The sequence below is a fragment of the Epinephelus moara genome, chromosome 4 (assembly GCF_006386435.1).
Source record: "Epinephelus moara isolate mb chromosome 4, YSFRI_EMoa_1.0, whole genome shotgun sequence".
Classification (NCBI taxonomy): domain Eukaryota; kingdom Metazoa; phylum Chordata; class Actinopteri; order Perciformes; family Serranidae; genus Epinephelus; species Epinephelus moara.
Window position 1 is genome coordinate 37,302,068 of NC_065509.1, and position 21,644 is coordinate 37,323,711.

Sequence of the window (21,644 nt, forward strand, 5' to 3'; positions counted from 1 at the left end):
TCTCTATCTGCGGCTGCAGAGGGGAGCATCCACGACTCTTTAAATAAAACTATGTTTGCAATTTCACGTATGAGATGTATTGTGCTAATTAACTGGCTGCTTCCTATGTTCTGTCATCACCACCTCCTTTCATTCACACTTCTATCAAGCTGAAATCATTAATGGTTAAATGTTTGCATTGTCTTTGGTGCTAATATGCTACTGGCAAGAGATTCTTTGCAGAACTTACATACTTAATTAACAGTTAAAGGGACTGTTCACCCCAAAATCACACACATACTGTAACATAACATGCAGTAACATGTAGACGCATAAATAAATGAATAATAAAATAGTTGTGGCTTTCTGCAGGATTTGTTGATTGCAAAAGCCCGTCAAGTCCCTTTGTGTCACTCCTGTGATCTTAGAGCAGATTTTAACAATGCTATTTAGACTCTTTCTGTCTTTCAGTGTGAGGCTGTGAAACCAGTCTAGATTGCTTTGGTGTGAGTTTCAGAGTGTTGGAGATATTAGTTGTGAAAATGGCTGCCCTCTTTTGGATATAATGGAACTAGATGACACTCGGCTTGTGGTGCTCAAAGCACCAAAAAATACATTTGAAAAACCCAACAGCAATGTCTGTTCCCAGAAATCATGACCTGGTTACACAAGATAATCCACAGGCCTTGTTGTTGAGCATTTTCATGTAGAAACTATTTTCTTCTGACTAAACTGCACCCACCAACCTTACCACCGAGCTGAGGGAAGCATGCATCTACTGCTAGCTCACCTAGCACCACTGAGCTTATATCTCAAACACTCAGAAACTCACAGCAAAACAGCCTACATTAATCAGTAGCACTAAGAGGAAAAATATGTCGTTTTTGATTTTGGGGTGAACTGTTCCTTTAATTTGGTAGACTAAATATAGATTGTCTATAAAAGGTTTTGCTTTGAGATACATCCTGTGTGTGAATTTACCTTTTTTTTTTTAATGTTAATTTTGTTTTTTGATGAAGCAAGGCTCAACTGCACCACGATCACAATCAGGAGACCTGTGTTTTACTGCCAATCATTGTGATGAGTGTCAGCTACTGAAAAATGAAAACGCTCAAGCTCTCTCTTCTAATCTGTGGAGGGATCTGACAATGTGAAGTGACTCTACCACCTGCTTATGACCCAGACTTCAACCTACTGCACACACACACACACACACACACACACACACACACACACACATACACCCTCCTTCCCTGTGGAGAGAGGGAAGATTGAGAGAAAATAGACCTCCCACCATGCGGTGTCTTAAGAGGGCTGAAGCCTCTCAGAATGTACTTTCTCTGCTCCAGGTTGAAGAGACCTCCTACGCTTGGGATTTTTATTTTTGGGGAGAAGCGAGACATGCTGTCCACGTCTCATACTTCAGACATTAAGAGCACTTATGTGGTGCTGAGGGAAAACTGGATGAACCCTCCACAAATATGTCTAGTTATTGAAATATTTAGCAGTATTATGATTGTCTAATTACAGACAGTGTGTGATTTAAAAATGTACCTACTTATTTTATTTCATGCTTTTTCTTTCAAAACAAAATTAACAATGCTGACGAATTTACTATCGCAATGCAAGCTAGCAACACACCTGATAGTAGCCGCCATGCTTGACCGCTGGCAAGTTTGCTAGCAATCATCTTGAACCTTCACTAGCTAAACCCCTGATAAATTATGTAGAAAACTGCATAATCATGTGGCATTACTGTAACTGCATAATGCAATACCTCTGGTTTGATAACAACTGGAGACCTTTGCTGTGTCAACCCCACTCTCCCCCCACATTTATCAATTGTCAGACAAAAAAAAAAAAAAAAAATATGAGCAATTAGCTCATGATTAGCCATTGTTAGCTGATATAGCATACTCTTAAAAACATTTGGCTATTTTACAGAGGAGCGACAGAAAGCATCCTGACTGGAAGTATTACAAATTGGCATAGTTTGTGCACAGCCCAGGACAGGAGGGCTCTGCAGTGATTAAAACCAACCAGAACATCATTGGTACCCATCTACTGAGTATCCATGATAGCAATGAGGTGCCTGCGCAGAGCCCAAAGGATACTATAAGACAACACACACCCCAGCAACAGCCTGCCCACCCTGCTGCCATGAGGCAGACGAAACAGAAGTAGACGCTGTCGTTCCACCAGACGACAGAGCAGCTTTTTTGAGGAAATTTGTTCTCTGCGCATCGTGAAGCAGTCTCACTCCAAAGTCATTGAAGTCTAGGGCTTGGGCAGTGACTTGCACTGTCAGACACCAAGGAACAAAGCCGTCCTTTGACGTCAGCATGATGCGCGGCCGTTCGCTGTTGTAGTTTAAGGGCGCTGTCAGGGGGAAATGTGGCGGGACAACAACGAAAGTTAAGGTGGTGAAAGTTCAGGGGTCTAACAAACACCAACTTTCACCCAGTGTTCGTGCCCCATTAGATTATAAAGCCAAACCCTGTTCTTTTTCCTTAAACCCAACCACGTGTGCGAGTTCTTGAAGGAAAGAAAAAGTCAATTCAAAGTGTTGTACTGACGTATGCAAACAGTAGATTTCCTGTGAAAACACAAGTGTGTTTTGAAAGAGGACAATGCATGTAACAGGCAGAACTTGCAACACACCAACAACCAACACACCCAGGGTACCTTGCACTTCGTATCTGGTCATGGAAAGTCCATGACCAAATGTCGATATATGATGAGGTTGGAGTGAGAATGTGTTGGCAGCACAGGAAGGCTGCATGTCAACGATGCTAACTTTAGCACTGGATTGAGCTAAGTTTGTAAACTCTGCCTATTCACAAACCTGGTAGCTCTCTCTGACTGCTGACATTAAACCATGCATTACTTTTCCTGGTGAGATCATGGCACAACTTTAATGCATTATTGAGTTTGGGGATGAGTTTTTCTTCCATCACTATCTACCTCCCCTACTCGCATGTGTCGCTTCAGGTTACGTCACAGGTTTACAGCTGTTATCCTATTGGTTGCGTTTTTAAAACGTCAGTGACAACCAAGATCAAAGTTTAAATAATTTTAACTTTGAAGACTCCACCATAAAAATGTGAATTTTAGAGGTGGCGTGTAAATAAATGTGTGATTAGACATGAATCCACTCGAGGTGGTGCTAACTGATTAAAAGATAGTTATACTTTTACTCCAGTAAGGGAAATTTCTAATTTGGGTTTCATGATTTATGTTATGATGCCCAATTTCAAAAAACAACTGGGCCAAAATCTTTGACTTTTCCTTTTTTAGAACAGTTATTATAGTGTGTAATCACAGCAAGAGGAGAATGGATTCTGCAGCTCAGCCACTGGGCCCATAGAGAGGAGAGAGAGAGAGATGCAGGACAGATAGCGAGGGTCGATGAGAGAGGTGGAGGGGGAATACTCTTGGTGAAGAGATGGAACAAGTGCAATTACTTCAATAAACGTACATCGACAGGACATCTTATCATCATTGACCTTTTATGTATTATTCAAGCATTCGTTGGCTCACCAGATTTGAAAAATAGATTGTGTGTGTGTGTGTGTGTGTGTGTGTGTGTGTGTGTGCCTGTGAATGCATGTAGCCGAATGTTCATTCTCTTGTTCGGTAAGGATTGGACTCAACTGTTTTATTAATGGATCAATTGTGTTTCTGCATCATCAACCTTTCAAAGCCCACTAAGGGTGTATCGATTTCAGCAGAAATACACACAAAACGGTGGGTTGGAGAAATTCATGAATTCATTGATCTATATGTTGCCAGGGAAATAAGAAATGAATAGCCAATAAAAAGTTCTCACAGGTGGGCTGAGGAAAGGATTATATGATTTGAATGCACAGTGCATATTCTCCACCACGTATACTGTATCTCTAATCGAAGTAAACGAAGGGAAACATATTGATCCTAATAACTGAGATTAGTACACAAAGGAAAAGAGGTGATCAGTGAAATAAAAGGTGCTTCATGGAATTTCATTAATCATATTAATTGTGAACCCTTGGTGCAATTACTAAGATATTAAAAAAACAAAAGACGATGACATGAAAACACTTTATTAGCCTCTAAATTATGTGCTACTAGATAAGAGCTGTTGTGAAATCTGCTGAGGAGGATTTTGTTTCAGTAATCTGTTTCATTTGTACAATAATACATTTTATGGTTTGATGCTCACATCAAATGTTGTACTTTATTGGTATATAAATGTAAAGTAAATGGCTTATGACAGGGTCACTTATTGTGTTTGTTGATATGATTAGAAATATGATTATATGTGGTGACGAATTAGATCAATTTGTGCCGAGTTTTTGACAGTTGGTGAACAGTCTTTAGCCATGTTTGGTCAAACTATGATGATCTAGGTTCCCCCACAGCGTCAGCTTTGTTTGCTCAGGGATGGAGTGTCGACTTACGCTCGTTACAGGAAGTGTGTCTTTTCAAAATAAACTTCTGTTTTCACAGGAAATGTACAGTTTCCGCTCGTTAGATGCATACAGTCTCTTGTCAAAATAAACTTACAATGGAGGTAAAAAACTTTGTTTTTAGGTTTACTTCCTTCAGATTAGGCAGCAAAAGCACATGATTAGATTTAGAAAAAAACATCATGGTATGGCTTAAAATAAGTACGTTTGTTACTAATGTAATGTTACGTCACTTGACATACATGTCAGTAGTGTAGTATTCTACACATACTAGCACACTATGTCGTTATTAAAATAACTTTTGGTTTTACACGGGACATGAACAGCATGCTCTTGGGTGAAAGTCCAGAGTTTGTTTGACCCATCCACCTCCATTCCTGCCCACCCTATGCAGACTTTCTTGCTCTTTATACTGCAGCAGTGGCTTGGAGTGCCACAGTATCTGACACCGAGGGCCACTGACCAAGCACCAATATCTGACAAGCTGTAAATGTAACTGAATTGGTTCATACTGTACAGAAGCGTATTGCATTCACTTGACAAAAAATCTGTTTTATAAAGTATTTTTTTCATTTTTTGGTGTAATTTTTTCTGTTTTTCGCGGTAATTTTGTTTTTGTTTTTTGTGGTATTTTTTTTTTGTTTTTCGGGGTAATTTTTTCTGTTTTTCTGAGTATTTTTTTCTGAGTTAAGAGAGCAATAGAACAACAGACGCTTTCATTCCTTTCTTGAGAACTCGATATAATGGAAGCAAACATGACCCACTTGTTTAGTTTAATCCAGTATTACTTTGTTTTGGGTTTGAGACACTAGGAGATACTCTTGTCTTTAAGTCATATAGATGGTGTTATCATTAGTTTGTGGACTTTACGCAGGCACTGGTCACTTACAGTGACAGGTGGGAGCTTCTCGCAAGATTTTGAAGTATCTCGTCTCCTCGTTCAGGAAAAAAATTATCACGAAAAACAGAAAAAAATTACCACACAAAAACAGAAAATATTACTCAGAAAAACAGAAAAAATTACACCAAAAAACAAAAAAATAAATAAATTACTCAGGAAAAACAGGGCTTTTTTTATTTGTCAAGTGAATGCAATACGCTTCCGTAGGTTCAGCAGGCATAATTTTAACATGTTTTTTTTTTTAGGGCTTTTTGTCTCAATTGCAAGAGAGCTGGAGAGAGATAGCAAAGGGGGCGAGAGAGTGGCATGCAGCAAAGGGTGGCAGGTTGGTGCCGCTGCAAAGGACTCAGCCTATAGGGGGCGCACACTTTAACTGTTGAGCTAGAGGGCAGCCCATGTTTGCTATGGTAACTATTTCAGTTTAGCATGTTAGCATGTGAACATAGCAAATGAACATGAAACAAAAAGTAAAGGCTGGTGGGAATGTCATTAGTTTTGTTGGTATTAGATCAAAAACAACGGTATTGGATATATTTTACCTGCTGATTACATTACAAAGTGATTTCAAAGTCATTACATTTCATCCTCTGGGGACCACTCATAATCACGAATGTCAACCTCACGGTGGCCCTAGATAAAAAGTCATTAAAGTCAGTATTTTTCATACTGTACAAAAGTGGTGGATTGACAGACAGACATATGGACATTGCCTTTCCGAGAGCTGCTAGCATGGCTAGAAACTGTAAGTGTTGGTATGAATAGTCGTTTTGTATGAAATGTCTAATGGTTATAGGTTTCAACAATCTTAAAGTCTCTTTCCAATTATGAAGAAATAAGAACCATGAAGCCAGATTAGGTGGCTACCAAGTTTGATTCCCCTTAATGCTGCAAATTTCCCTTACATAAGTTTAAGTAATATTTACTATAGACGCACCATACCCACACATACCCGCCACATGCTCCATCCTGCCCCGTCAAGAGGAGGCCATAATGACCTTATTTCAAAATGGAGAGTAATTCCAGCAGACTGCCATGGGTGGAGTAGAAACGGTTATGAAGCCACTGAGTTTATTTCCCTAGAGTCTATTACTGCTGGAGTAGCCATAGATATATTAAGCCTTGAAGCAGAATAAACACCATGTGATCCAAGACTGTTTTTTATGATAGTTAGTGGAGCCACAGCATTATATGAAATTCAAAGTGTATTGCTCTTTTATTTCTGACCAACACACTTAAATTGAGGCCATCTCTAAGAATCCCTAATGGCATAAATTCACTTCCAGGGCCCTCGCTGTGTTTTTCACCGTCCGTCCTATTTGCTGCCGTATTGCGTGTGATTTCTGTTGAAATTCCCCTGCACGCTGCCGCTAATGGCTGCTGTGAATGTTTAATCGGATGCATCGCCATGGTCTCTTTCATCTCATTTGAGAATGGACGACAAGTGTTCCTCAATCCCCCCGTGCAGAACCTGGTTTTATAAGCCCACATGAGAAGAGGAGGCAGCATTGCTTGTCATCCAAATGGACTTTTCATTAGGACACAGAATGGGTTTGGGTCACAGCAGCAACACAGCTGATCAAATCTCAAACAATGGAGCAGCTTGCAGACCTGAAGCACGGTCCATTTATAGGCTGTTTACTTTGTTACTGATGTGAATCCAGGTGTGTGTGTGTGTGTGTGTGTGTGCTCATGTTGACTGCAGTATGAGCCAGCGTGTGATCTGATACAATAAGTTACTATGAAATTCGACATTAGGTTAATTTTCACTGTTTCTGTGAAGTGCGTAAAGTGTAGTTGATTCAAAACACACATTAAACATGGCTTAATAGAGACAGTTTCAAACACAAGTACACAAATCAGCTTCACTATAACTCGCAGCATTCACAGACAAACACTTGTCTTTATCTGGACACATTTTCCCCACAAATACAACATGCTAATGTTTTTAGCACAAGCCTATGGCATTTTACATTGTATAAATTAGCCTAACTTTTACTCTACTCATATGAAGCCAGGGACAACAGCAACATTTAACAAAGGTAACGTCACAAAATTCAGCTCCATTACAACTCACAAGGTTCACTGACAAAACAACTGACTTATACTAAACACGTTTTCCATAGAAATACAACATGCTAGCGTTATTAGCACAAGCCTATGGCATTTTACATTGTATAAATTAGCCTAGCAAAGAGTGAAGATTCCTCCTACTCATATGAAGCCAGGATAAATCACACACAAGACTTAAAATGCTATTTTAGTGGAGGCTTTATTGACTTGTCTTATCTGTGAAATTAAAGTAAATAAAAGCTGGAAATGGTTTCAGCTTACAAAAAAGACAGGAGGTCTGTGTCACCACAACATGTAGTTACATTTCTAGGGAGATGCACGTCAGGCTACGACATAGGCTCTACGTCAACACAGAGCCTATGCCGTAGGTACAGCATTGATTCGACGCAGAAGGATAAATCACGCTTAAAGATTTTCGGATCATTAGAGCTTAATAGTTTGACACTTGTACCACTGGTGGTACGCAAGCTCCCTCTAGTGGTGTGCAGAGGAATCTCCATAATATAAATATAAAATTAATTCATTAATTTAAATATATGTAATGCTATCAAAATAGTACATTTCATATACTAAAAAAGTTTAGCCTTTCCTGTAATATTTTTGTTTTGATAACAGCCTGGTATGTAGTCACATTCATACAGGAAGCATATGAATGTGTCCATGATTAGTTACAAGCTAAACTGTGATGGCAATGTGGTGAGCAAAGGTCAAATGAATGGTTAAAAAACACTGCAGTTGTGGTATCAAATGGGAACCATGGATAAGGAAGAGAAGTGCAGCTCAGGAGGAGAATATTTCAAGCAGCCCTGTTGAAACTGAAGTGGACTACAATCAAGCAGCACCAGATGAGGGGCTGGGCCTTGCAGTGCGTAGGTGTTATGTGGAAAAGTTTAAGTGCTAGTTCTAGTGCTACCCTTTTGTACAACATGGCTGACAACAGTTAAGAATAATTAATCTCATTAGGAATAAACCCTCCTGTGTGAACTGTTTGCAAATTTGTTTTTCCTAGGTCAGCGAAGGAATGATCTGCCCTAGTCTGCCTTACTCTGTTTCTGACTGTCTTACCCTGTAATTCCCTCTTACCTACACCTAACCAATCCAAGGCAACGAGTATTAGCTAATCAGAGGGAGAATATGCCAAGTCATGCATTTGCCTTTCTTGTAAACTCAAATTTGCAAACTAATCGTAGCTGAATAGTGTAGACCTACGTTACTGTATTTGAACGTTGGTCATAGTGACACTTAGAGAGCCTAATATTTTCTGAAATGGTATGCAGGGAAAGGTTGAGCACCACTGGATGATATCATACCTGTTCACTCACTATAAGCTAGGCTACATCAAGCGGCCTGGATAGCTTAGCTTAACATAAAGACTGGAAATGAGGAAAAACAACAAGCCTGGCTCTGTCCAAAGGGAACAAAATCCACCAGAGGAAGAACGATTGCAAGCTGTTCCTCCTGTTTCTTGTCTTTATGCAAAGCTAAGTAAGTAAGTAAAATTTACTTGTGTCTGGCTTTTCACAGACATAGTTCACAAAGTGCTTTTATAAGAAACGAGTCGGCAGATCGTAAAGGAGCAGGCAGAGCATTCTAAAATTTAGGTGCCACGGCCGCAAATGCTTGATCACCATGTGCCGGGACAGACAACAAATTTAGAGCACTTGATTGAAGAGAGCGAGCTGAAAAATACGGGTGAAGTAGTTCAGCTACATAAGAAGGAGCCTGACTGTGTAGGACCTGACTGACTAAGCTAACTGGCTGCTGTTTTTAACTTAATATTTATTGCACAGGCATGAGGGTGACATCAGTGTTTTCATCAAACTGTCAGCAGCAAGAAAGAGAAAAATTTCCCCAAATGTCAAAGCACTCCTGCAAGTGAAGTAAATATTTTGTTGCAAAAACAATCTCACCAAAAGGTCCATTTAGCTGCTGTTTTGGAGCGTTCAATCATATTGTGCAATTTTTATCAGCCCAGCCGTCTTTGAACTGTAGATGTTTAAATTTCCACTTTCTGTCTAAATTGACTCAAAAGCTGAGGTTCAAAGGTCATTTTGACCTTGAAAACATCAGTTGAGAAAACAATCTCACCACACCGTCCTTTTAGTAGCTGTTCCAAAGCTTTCTATCGCACCTGCTGGCCTTTCACAGATCATCTGTAGCCTCATCCGCAGGTGAAAATGTGTTTATGCAGCTTTAAATTTTGTTCTTTGGGGTTCACAGCGTCCAATAACAAGTAGACCATAAAAACAAAATTCAGTGTATATTGGAAAAAGGTTACGTAACTTATTGTCCTGCTATATTGGCGCCTGTTGGATCATTTTGCTGTTCAGGCTTTCCAAGCACAACCAACTGCTGGTTATCAGATATCAAAATCCAGGTGCATATACCATAACACCATAATATTGTGCTGTATGCCCAGTTGCACGGCCGTGTTTGGTGCAATAATATTAGATTCCTTTTTGCTATCTCTCTGCTCTGTCCCCCATTTCATGGCCATTATCCTGTGTAAGCGAGCTGAGAGCAGAGCAGAAAAACCCTCCGATCCAAACTGTTCCCTTTTTTTTCCCTCCACAGATTTATTGTAGTTCTTTGATAGGAAAACAAATGAGGATATGATGTGAACGTGGCACTGGGACATTAAGTGGTTAGAGGTTGTAAATCAGACACTGATTAAATCTGTCTGGGCCAGAGCTGTCCATTTGCCTTGAGTGCAAAACTGACCTGATTTGGGTGATTTTCCTGACAGGTCTGTATATCACTGTGGGTGTAACTGCACTGTGGCACATTTCACGCCATCAAAGCTATCCGTGGGTCTATTATACTTCAAAGGTACAGTATCCTCGATAGCGCTTATAGGACTTGGGCGAAAAATTCCAGCTGTAAATGCATTACGTTTTGTTGGCTGCATCTCGTCAGGATCAGGGGAACGTGGGAGTTGGCGACACGTTAGCATCTGCTTTCTTCCTTCTATGTGGTTCTTTTGAGATTTTTTTTCTTCTTCCACTTGCTGAGTTTTCTCTTTTTGTAAAACAAGGATTTAAATAAAAGAAAGGGCCACATGCTTTGCTCTTTTCTCTCTTGCAGCATTTCATCAGGCAAGTGCTTTTTCTTCCTTTTGAAAAGTCAGCCCTGTCAAGGCCAGTTTAAAACAGAATACTTTTTCTCCTATTTTCTCTCTCCTCTGTGCTGCTGGGAGGCAGAAGGTCACTGTGCTGCAGTATCTCAGGTTCCCCTTTAATCAAGTAAATGTGGAAATACAAATAAATGTTTTAATGAATCAATGCACTTATACTCTAAAAAACATTTTGTGCTGTTATTAGTAGATTTCAAGCTAAGAACTAAAAGTAATCCATTGCGAGCCGTTGTGTGTAGGCTGCATATGAAGTACCACTTCTTTTTGTTTACCAAATAAAACAAGTCATGGAGCTGCATTTCTTACGTGAATGAAGCATTGCGGATTCGGTATGTGGTATCAGCAGCTGAATTTAGTGTGAATTAGATGTGGCTCCCAGGGTTATTCATTAGTTGTTCTTTGTGTCTTTCACACTATGGTAAATAATGTCCTGGTGCAATACAAAAGCAACAAATTCAGCAGTAATAGTATTACTTTTATTCATGAAGCACTTTCAGGACATCGCACTCAAGCATGCACACTCAAGGTTTCAGAATAAAACACTGTTAAAGTCACTCACCCTACATAATGACACTCTAAAGAGAGCATAACCCATATGAACATTAATAGAAATCATTGTGGCGTGTTTCTGGAAGTCATTGCCAACATTTGAACTTACCTTTTTTTAACCATGTAATATGATGGACCACTTTGGGCTTTTATGTTTGAATGGTGTATACTGTGAGAATGTGTGAGAACTTAAAGGCAGGTGCCATTATCATTATTATTACTGAGACGGAAGCATGTTTTACTGCCAAAAAACATTTTCCCTCATGACCTGCCGTAGGTCTCTGCAAGATGACATTGCTACATATAAACACATGTACTGCTGTGGACTGTGCTTTAGTTCGGTTTTGAAAGTCACACATTAACAAAAAAACTGAAAAATTGAGTTGGTGGTAGACCAGCAATGCCTGTATGCTGTAAGGTAAAATTATTGTTTCCGTCAGTGAAGTGTGGTGGCTTTGAAGAGGGCGACACAACGGCTTCAGTCCTCAATTAGAAAGGACTGTCTGATAGCAAGGTAAAGTGGTAATAATAATCTAAATATAGCATACACTTAAACTGATGCTGACTTTTTGTGGGGGACTTTTTTAAGTGGCTAAAGTAAGGGCCAATCCCAATTCTCTTCCCTTAACCTTACCCCTTGGTTTCAAGTGCACTTGCCAGATAAGATTCCCCTCAACAACGAAGGGGTAGTGTTGAGGGTTAGGGAATTTTACCTACAAACTGGGACACCACTTCATGCAAATGAGCATAACGGACGTGTTCACCTACCTCACGCATGTCGTTGACGTAGGCTTCTTGCAAGGACAACTGTGTAGATATTCATGTCGGCTACATTGTGAATTAGCGATTTTCAAGTGTTCATATTCTAACTCAACGCTTACAGATAACAATGCATATGCAGAAACATAACACATTCCGACATATTTTGGATTTTTGCATGCTTATTTGCGAAAATAGTACTTAAATTGTGCGATGGCTTTCTCATGGAGGCTGCCATCTCCCTGGAAAATGCAACCTGGGAAATTCAGTCTTCCCCTCAGGTGAGATGGGTTCGTAAGTGTGTATCGCACGGCCCTTCAAATTAAACAAAAACAAGGGCCAGGACCATTTTGAGGGGAAGTGTGACTATTGGGACGGACTCTAGGTCTTGCTGCTGCCCCTATCTACAGCCACCAGACTCCTTTGACAATAGCAGTTACTTAACCTTACAGAACTGCTACAGTCCTTAGCTTCTGTGTACTCTTGTCTGCTTCTCCAAACTGGGAGCATGACAATAAGCATCTACTTTAGTTAAAATTGACTATGGATCCATAAAAAAACAGCACAAATGTGTCTTCACCTGGTAAACATAAAAGTTTAATAATAGTAAAATAACACCTCAAATTCCTCTTTCCTGACTCTCCATGCTCACACTGTCAGTGAATGCCGTGTGTAGGGGTGAGGGAGGGGAGGGTATCAATGCTGTAACCTTTGTCACTGCTTTTTGCTATAACCGCTGAGTGAGAATTTCCATTTGAAAACCATGACAGAGAATGCAGATGAACCTGCCCTTTGATAAAGAATCTAATCCTTCCCTTGGTCTTTATATAATGAAAACCTAATATGCTCATTTTCAGGTTCATACTTGTATTAGGGTTTTTACAAGAACACAATTAAATGCTTTAATGGTCAAAACACACCGGTATTCACCCTCTGTCTGAGACGCTCTGTTTTACCACCTGTCTCTTTAAGACTCCCTCCCAAAAAAGGCCAGTCTGCTCTTATGGGTGAGTCTTTTGTATCTCAGCATCTCTGCAGCAGGGAAATGAATGTAACAGAGAATAGCTGCACTTTCTGCCACGAAAATTACCAATAAAAGCTTCTAAACACTACACCTTTCAGCAGGTATGTGTAACACGTTCTCATCCCAAGTCACCACATGTGGCAGCTTTGCCAGTGGACTTTCACGTCTACATATTACGTGCTAAGTATCCTCCTGCATCTGCTGTTGATGTTCTGGGACGCTGTTACCAATGCAGGACGTAAACAAAAGCACAGGTTTGTTTTTAGGCAGCAAAAGCACATGGTTAGGTTTGAAAAACACATCATGGTCAGGCTCCACATTCATACAGTAAGCAAACACCTGGCTCTGGAGTGAAAATCTGGGGTGTGTTTGACCAAGCCACCAACTCTCCCATCCGTACTTTAAGGACTTTACAGCTTCAAATATTGCATTGTTACTGGCAGCGTTTCAACCTGATGTTGTCTGTATCACACCTAGAGCTCAGATTCTCTGCATGAGCCCGAACCCGACCCAAACCCCACTCGGCCGTAATTTCCCGCCACTATCCTCAGGCTCGGATGGGTGGGCTGTCCGTGAACATGTGAGTTGTCGACGTTGACAACGTGTGTGTCGGCTTCGTCGGGTGTACCAAGTGCAGCACGATGCTGGTATATGACAGCAAAAAGACGGGGACCTTGACACTTAAGAGGCACATGACGAAGGCTTGCCATGGAAAGAAAGACGAGAGTCAGCCTTCAATGTCCACGTTTGTATCCTTAAAAAAAAAATTTCAGGTTTAAACCAGGCTCAGGCTCGTAATTACAGTTAAAGGGACGGGCTGGGCTCGGACAGAATATGCACGTACTCGGGTGGGGTCAGGCTGGATTTTTTTGGGCCCGATCTAAGCTCTAATCACACCACAGTAACAGGTAATGTCTGGCTGACCAGCAGTGTATCATACTGATGTTAAAGGTGGCTTTTGGTATCAATGTCCGACACTGACATCACTAACAAAGCAGTGATATTTGGCGCTTTTAGAATGGGAATGGGCTGTAATATGATCTAAAATCGGGTAGAAAGGTACAGACAGTTTCCCTGATGTTAGCATGTAGCTACATGTAGCAGTGTTGGCTACGTAATGTAGCCAGAATAGGAAAAAGAAACAGAGCATTCAGATCAGCCTGAAGCCTGAGGTTTTTGCTCACAGGGATTCCCTCCACATATGTTCACCTAAGTAGCTGAAACGTTTGCCATGTTTAAAATGAACATCCTTCATTGTAACACTACACATAAGTCAAGAAATATGGAGAAGAATAACAGGTCCCCTTTAAAGTACTCTGTGTGCCCCGCCCTTGGGCTGGTAACCCTGTAATTAACAATAAAGCTGCAGGACAGCAAGAAGGGAAAATATGAGATGAACATGTCAGGTCAACAGGTCCAAACAAACAAGTCACTGCTTCACAACTGTACAACAGCACTGTACAACAACATTCTCACCACTCTCACAGCGTTGTTTTTGGCTTTTTTTCGGTGAAAGAGCACAGAAACATCTAGCCTTGGAAACTCTACCTGTCTTGCTTTGTGTTTTGCTCTAACACTCTGACTTGTCACCTGCGAAGAGATGAACGAAGATGAAAATACAATTTCATTTGTGTAAATTCAGCTACCCTGATCAACAGAAATGCAAAGTTTCTTTCTGCTGCACGTCCCTTTGTCAGGTAGGATGGTGAAACATTTGTGTTTCTTATATAAAAAACTAGCTACAGGGTATTTTGACATAAAACAGGTTGGAGTTGCTTTGTTTCTGAGTTGCTGCTATGTGTTAAAATACCCTTGATATACAAACTGACCTTTTAACATAACAAGTTGTTGTTGGAGCTGCAGTGTTTTCCTGCACTGGCTTATAAGCTTTCAACTAACCCAAACGCATTCTCCTTTTATGGCTCCTGAAAGGCAATTGTGAGAGTGTGTTAGAGAGCAGCTATATGAATCCAATCAAACACTCGTTCTGTAGCAGCTTGTTTAGTATTCACAAAGCATTTGGAATCACGCTGCATCCCGTCGTCACCGGCAGAATATGGAGCTCGACCTTGTTTTTCATATTATTCGCATTGCTACACATTATCATATGTTATGTAGCTATTCTTGTCAAGTGCAGACACCATGATAATCTGTGGACATTCAGGAAGACAGAAGCTACTATAATTAGACCAATCTGCATGCATGCTGTGTGTTTTGCGCGGTTAGCTTTTGGATTCAAGATGCAAATTGGATCCCACAAAGCCTTAAGAGTCACCTAACGAACCTCTTAATGCAAGCTTTGATTGCATTTCACTTGTCATAAAAAGTGATTTGAAAGCCCCTCTGTCTGCATTAAATCTCCATAATGAAGCAAGACAAAAATGCCATGGCCATTAGCACATGGATTACAATTTTTAATCTGCCGAAGCTCATTATGTCTGGGCTCGTGTGCAGGAGGGAGATTATTCAGAGGAGAAATTGCCATATTTCTTTTATTATTGGACTTAACATCTGTTGTTTACTACGTTAAGATGGGATGTCGCTGTGTAGCATACAGTATCTGACACTGTGTTCACTGTAACGTGTGCACACTTTATAGAGTGGTAGATTTTCCAACAATGTAGATGAGAAGCATCACCTGAATATAAAAATGATTTAGGGATCTTAATATTCTAATACAAGCTCTGTGATAGACGTGCCTCACCTCTCACCAAGTGCATGCTGGGAAAGGCTCCAGCCATAAACATGGTTTTGTTGAAAAGAAAATTTCAATTATTCTTGTAAATTTGCACCACTTTGATTTTATAAACAAATTGATGATCTACTCATTCAATAAAATAGATGGACTGATTGAATTTAGGTGAATAATGACTTTTTTTCATCATTTAAAACAGAGACAAAGTGCAGATGTCTATAGTGACTAATTTCAACGGGATGTTCCATTAAATATAACTAGTTTTTGAGAAAACATTTATTTGCTTTCTTGCCAAGAGTTAGAAAACTGATAGAAGCTGGAGCCTGGATTTGTGTTGTCACCATGAGGTTGCCAAACAACTACCAGAGACTCCACAAAGTGTTTGTACAGATTAAACAGCTGAGACATAACGTGATAAGCGTGTTAGCTTTTTTAGCCAGGCTAGCTGTTCTGCAACTCTTTATGTTAAACTAAGCTGAACATCTCCTGGCTCTGGCTTTATATTCAAAGGACAGACATAAAACTGATACTGATCCTGTCTTCTGAAGCTCCTTTCCCACTGAACAAAAAACCCACTAACACTCACTAACATCTGGCTTTTGTCTTTAGTGGGAAAAGTTACAATCAGCATTCATTTCCTGGAACCAATGTCATTTATTGGCTCCAGCTCTGTTCGGCTCTAATCGCAGTGATGGAAACATGGTACTCGGGTGGATGCGCTAATCAACACAGGTCTAATTTTTAAGATCTACTCCCAAACCGGAACTGCAATGTGCACCCATCCCGCACATATGACCAATTTGTTCTGCAACCTGAACAAACAGAAGTCGTCAAAATCCAGCTCTTGGGCAGTGACTTACAGCATCCAATACCAACGAACAAAGCCATCCTTTAATGTCGGCATGATACGTGGCCTGTCACTGTTATAGGTTAATGGCGCTCGGCGGCGTCAGGGGGAAACGCAGCCGAACAAGAACGAAAATTAAGGCGTCAAATGTCCAACAAACACAGACTTTCACCCGGGAGAGTGGTGTTTGTGTCCCATAAGGTTATTAAGCCGAAGCCCGTTCTTTTTTCCTAAATCTAACCACATGCCTTAGTTTTTGAAGGAAAGAAAACATCAATTTGCTGTGTTGTACTGATATAGTGCATTTATTTTGATAGAGACTGTATATAAACTGTAAATTTTTCTGTGAAAACAGAAGTGCATTTTGAAAGAAGACAATGCATGTAACAGGCAGAATTTGACACGGTGTCCCAGAACGTCAACAACCAACGCACCCAGGATCGTATCTTGATGTAGAAAGTCCATGACCAAACATGGATATGTGTTGAAGTCGGAGTGAGAATGTGTTGTGTCGATGCAAGATCTGCTGCCCGACCTGCAACCGCAAACACTTTGATCACCGTGTGCTGTTCAGTGATTTCACTAGAGGGTGCCAAATGGCTCACTGCGTAGAGCAGGCGCCCTGTGTACAAAGGCTAAGTCCTTCCTGCAGCGGCTATGAGTTTGATTCCAACCCCTGGCCCTTTGTTGCATGTCGTTGAGCAGCATATCTCCATAGTTCACGTTCCTGTAGTAACTCACATGATTGAGGCAGCTCTCATATTCCAACTGCCGCAGAAGACAGCGCTGACACACAAAGTCAGCAGTCAGAGGATTAAAGGGTTAAAACATTAAATTAAATCATCCTTATTCTCATTTTATCTAAATATAAATTTATCATCCAACACCAACAATCTAACCTGCATGTTCTTTTTTTCCCGAGAACTGAACCTGGATATGAATTAAAACAAAATATCACCTACGAATCACCTTTTTTGTGTGTGTGTGTGTGTGTGTGGCACGCACATCACCACCAACCTCTGCCACTCTTTGTCATCTCAGCCGCAAATTCTGTCTATCTCCAACCAGCACTCGAATACCATTCCAAATTTATCTGCACTGAGTTTAAAAGAGGGACAAAAAAAGTAAAAGATATAAAAAAGGAGCAACCACTGGAACATTATCACTGATTTCCTATTGTTTACTAACCATGTTTTGCGGCGTGTTTGTGACGTCAAACTTGATACACCATAAAAAAACAGCAAGGAATACTTGCTTAGTGGAAATGAGAATCATATCTGTGCCTATTTTTTAGCAGCTTCCCCCGGGTTTAAGAAAATCAGCATATATGGGCTTAATTTGGTGAGATGAGGGTAAAGATTTGGGAGAAAAAGCAAATAAATGTATTTCTCAAAATGTCTAAGTATTGCTTTACAACATCCACTCAAACAGGGAGGGGACTGATTAATCTTAGATGACAAAAACATGCAATAACTACTTGAGTCCATATGTGTTTGAGATTTTTGTTGTTTCCATGTCTTTGTTCATTTGAAATTGTGCAGCAGAAACCTAAACAAATTAAATACAAAAAAAGTAAAGTTAACTTTTCCAACATGGATATTTTGGGCTAAAGAAAACCAGCTGGAGGTGTGGTTGCTCCCTAAATTAAGAAGCCTAACAAGCAGAGAAACTGAACCTCAGCTGTACGTTCTGAAAGCCTCCGTTCATTTTCCACTTCAACTTCTCTGTAAAGTTTTCCGTCCCTGTGCAGCAGCTGCAAATATCCCGCAGTAACAACAGCTGACCTTGCGGGTCTCGCCTCTCGACAGCGCTCTGTGTTTGTCTCTGTGTTATTCCATAAATACGAGATAAGGGCCATGGCAGATCCCATGTGTAGCTGTGTGGTTAATTGAGACCTAGCATCAGTGACCCCGGTGTATGCTCAAGCCCTCCACGCCACCGCCTATCACTCACGCTCGGTAATTGGTAGCACTGCAACCACAAAGAGGGAACCTCTGTAAAAACTGAGGAGCTGTGACTGACAGAGTTCTGTTGAAGAGCCTCTTTTAGACAAAGGATATGTTTGCTGTTAGAGGAAGTTTCATTAAGAAAACTAGAAGGGGATGCAGGTGGGTGTTTTGTTTTTTAAAAAAGGTATTTGTTCTACATGAACCTACATTCACAAAGCTGCACCAGGCAAGATCAAAATCACAAAGCCCTAATGACATGAATACCCCATTTTCATTCATTAAAACAACACAGATCCTCCCTGTATACCATAATGAAACTGTGGTGTCAGATATGGTCTCTTTCTCTACCAGAGGAATTAATGAATCAAACGTTAGTTAAATTCAAACTGTGAGTGCTCTATCAGAAAAGCTGCAAGTGTCTGAAATCACTGACTTGTTAACGTATTCAACACTTCCTTTAATAGACACTATAGTTTATAATGAGCAGAATACTGAGACTTCAGACACTTACGATTAATTTGAATTTTGGCTAATCACTGACAGGTGTAGAGCCAAATGAGTATTTATTGCATCTCTAAAATGCAAGGCGTTACATTGAAGGATTGCAGAAAGCAGTGTACATGTTATGGATGTTGCTCTCGTTCATTCCACTGTGTTTTTTATGGGCAGTATAAAGTGCATACATTTCAAGCTCAGAATTTGGACACTGAAACAAAAATGGTGTCCTTATTGAGAAGGTCTTCGTCATTTTTTCAGATTTTTGGTCCACCTGGTCTCCAATTAATATTATTGGATTCATTAGTTTTATAAAATCTCTAAAAAGACACTGTTTCATGTTGGATTACAAAGCCTCTGAAAAGGATACGACCACATTGTAGCACTCAGACAGCGGCAGCTAAAGGCAGATTTATACTTGTGTGTCATCTCCATACAGAGCCCATGCCATAGCCTACCCACCTGGCCTACAGTACGCTGTTGTGAGCATTTATACTTGTGCGGTGGTGTGTCTGTGTCACTCTGCAGATACACTTTCAAAACACTGGTTGGTGGCAGGGTTTCTGTGAAGAAGAAACACACATTAAACACACATTAAACATGGCTTAATTGCAACAGTTTCAAACACAAGTACACAAATCAGCTTCACTATAACTCGCAGCATTCACAGACAAACACTTGTCTTTATACATTTTCCCCACAAATACAACATGCTAACATTATTAGCACAAGCCTATGGTATTTTACATTGTACAAATTAGCCTAGCAGTTAGGAGACATTTCCTCTGCTCATATGAAGCCAGGGACAACAGCAACATTTAACAAAGGTAACGTTACAAAATGTGGCTCCATTACACCTCACGAGGTTCACCAACAAAACAACTGTCTGATACTAAACACGTTTTCCAAACAAATACAAGATGCTAGTGAATAATGGAGATTTACTCTGCTCATATGAAGCCAGGATAAATCACACACAAGACTTAAAATGCTATTTTGTGGAGACTTAATTGTCTTAACTTTTTACCTGTTAAATAAAAAGTAAGGGAAAAAGTTTCAGCTTACAGAAATAGACAGGAGGTCTGTGTCGCCGCAACGTGTAGTTACATTTCTGGGGAGGTGCAAGTCAAGCTACGCCATAGGCGTTGATTCGAAGCAGAGGTATAAATCTTGCTTTACTCCCACTTCAACACCATCTCCCAAAAAATATGTTAACATACAATTATTTGGCACTTACAAATACATTTTTTAGAAAACACAATGCAGTTGGCAAAACCCTCACTGTAAACAAATTTCATTTTTTCTACCTGCAACATCCCCTCCTGGCAGCTAAACATGATTAATGTTTAGTTATCTTCTGGCAACTTAAGGTTAGGCAAACACTGGTATTGGTTAAAAACAAAAGTCAACAGTGACTTGAAGATTAAGACAGAAGTGTCAATATAACTCAGAACTAGTCTTTTCCTAAACGCACCAAGCCCAAACCTAACAGCACATGTAGCACAGGAGGATAAGACATGTCTAGAAACAAAATGAATCCATACAGCAATTACATTTCCTCCAAAATGTATTAGGCAGAGAAAAATATTATTATCAAAATGTATTTCTATTGGAGATAGGGTTGGGCGTTTGGACTCAAATCAATGTGCAAAACTGCCAGAAATAGATTTGAATGGAGTTTAAGCACAATAAGAAAATACTGTGTGTGTATGAGGTCTTTGTATGTCTCTGCATACACCCTCACACAAAGAATTTGGAGGGCATTTAAACATTTGTGAATTAAATGAAAAATTAAAACATTCCCCCGTCATAATCGAACCCCTCCGTGCTCCCTTGCATCCCATATTCATCAATCAATAGTTAATATCTTCCTTTAGATCTCCACTTCCCTTTGAGTTCAGACACTTTTTTTTTTCTTTTACATTCAATTAGCATGACCCTGAAAAGAATATGCCCTCCGCTGTGCTGTGTTCAGTTCCATCCTTTCTGAATGCCATTTCCACACATGGAAGAGGTGACACAATGAACAGCCCCAGGTATTTCTTCACCCCTCCTGAATGGAGGGGGAGAGGTGGAGGGTGTGAGTGTATGTGTGTGTGGGGGGGGATTGGGGTTTGTGAAGGGGGTGGGGGGGCAGTATCCCCCAGGGGAGGGCAGCACAAATCCAAGGCAACAAAAACGCATCCATATTTGGCAGGGCTTTTGTCTCCCCTGACAGCTGAGTGTTCCGAGGGGGGCCCGCAGTAATGAATTGGATTAAATGTGAAAGTAAGAAAGCATGGCTCCTCAAAGGCCGAGGGGGGGCATCGGCTGGGGTGGGAGGTATGCTAATGTGTGTACAGTTGCAACACTGAAGCAAATCAAAGATGCATTTTAAAAAAAAAGTTGAGATAAGCAATATAAGAAAATATTTCCCCAGTTTCTATGCTTGTTAAAAGAGCTTTCAGGAAAAAGACTGCCTCCTAAATGCTGTCAGCGCTCCCCTTGTTGTCTCTTATATAGGAGCATGTAAGAGGGCCCAAAGAAACTCGCTCCCTAATGAGAGAAGATGAGAGTATATCACATATATATGAAGTGTGTAAATCACCAGTCACATGCAGCCTCTAAGCTGATTAAAACACCTGATACCAAACAGTATAGCGCACGCTACAGAGCTAATTTAATCAGCCATCTCCCTCATTCTATATTCCATTACTCCACACTCTTCCAACATGACCTTAAACCTCAGCGGATTCCTTTTATTGCTGCACTTTAATGTATAAATCTCCCGAAGAGAGAACAGCAGTGATTTTGAT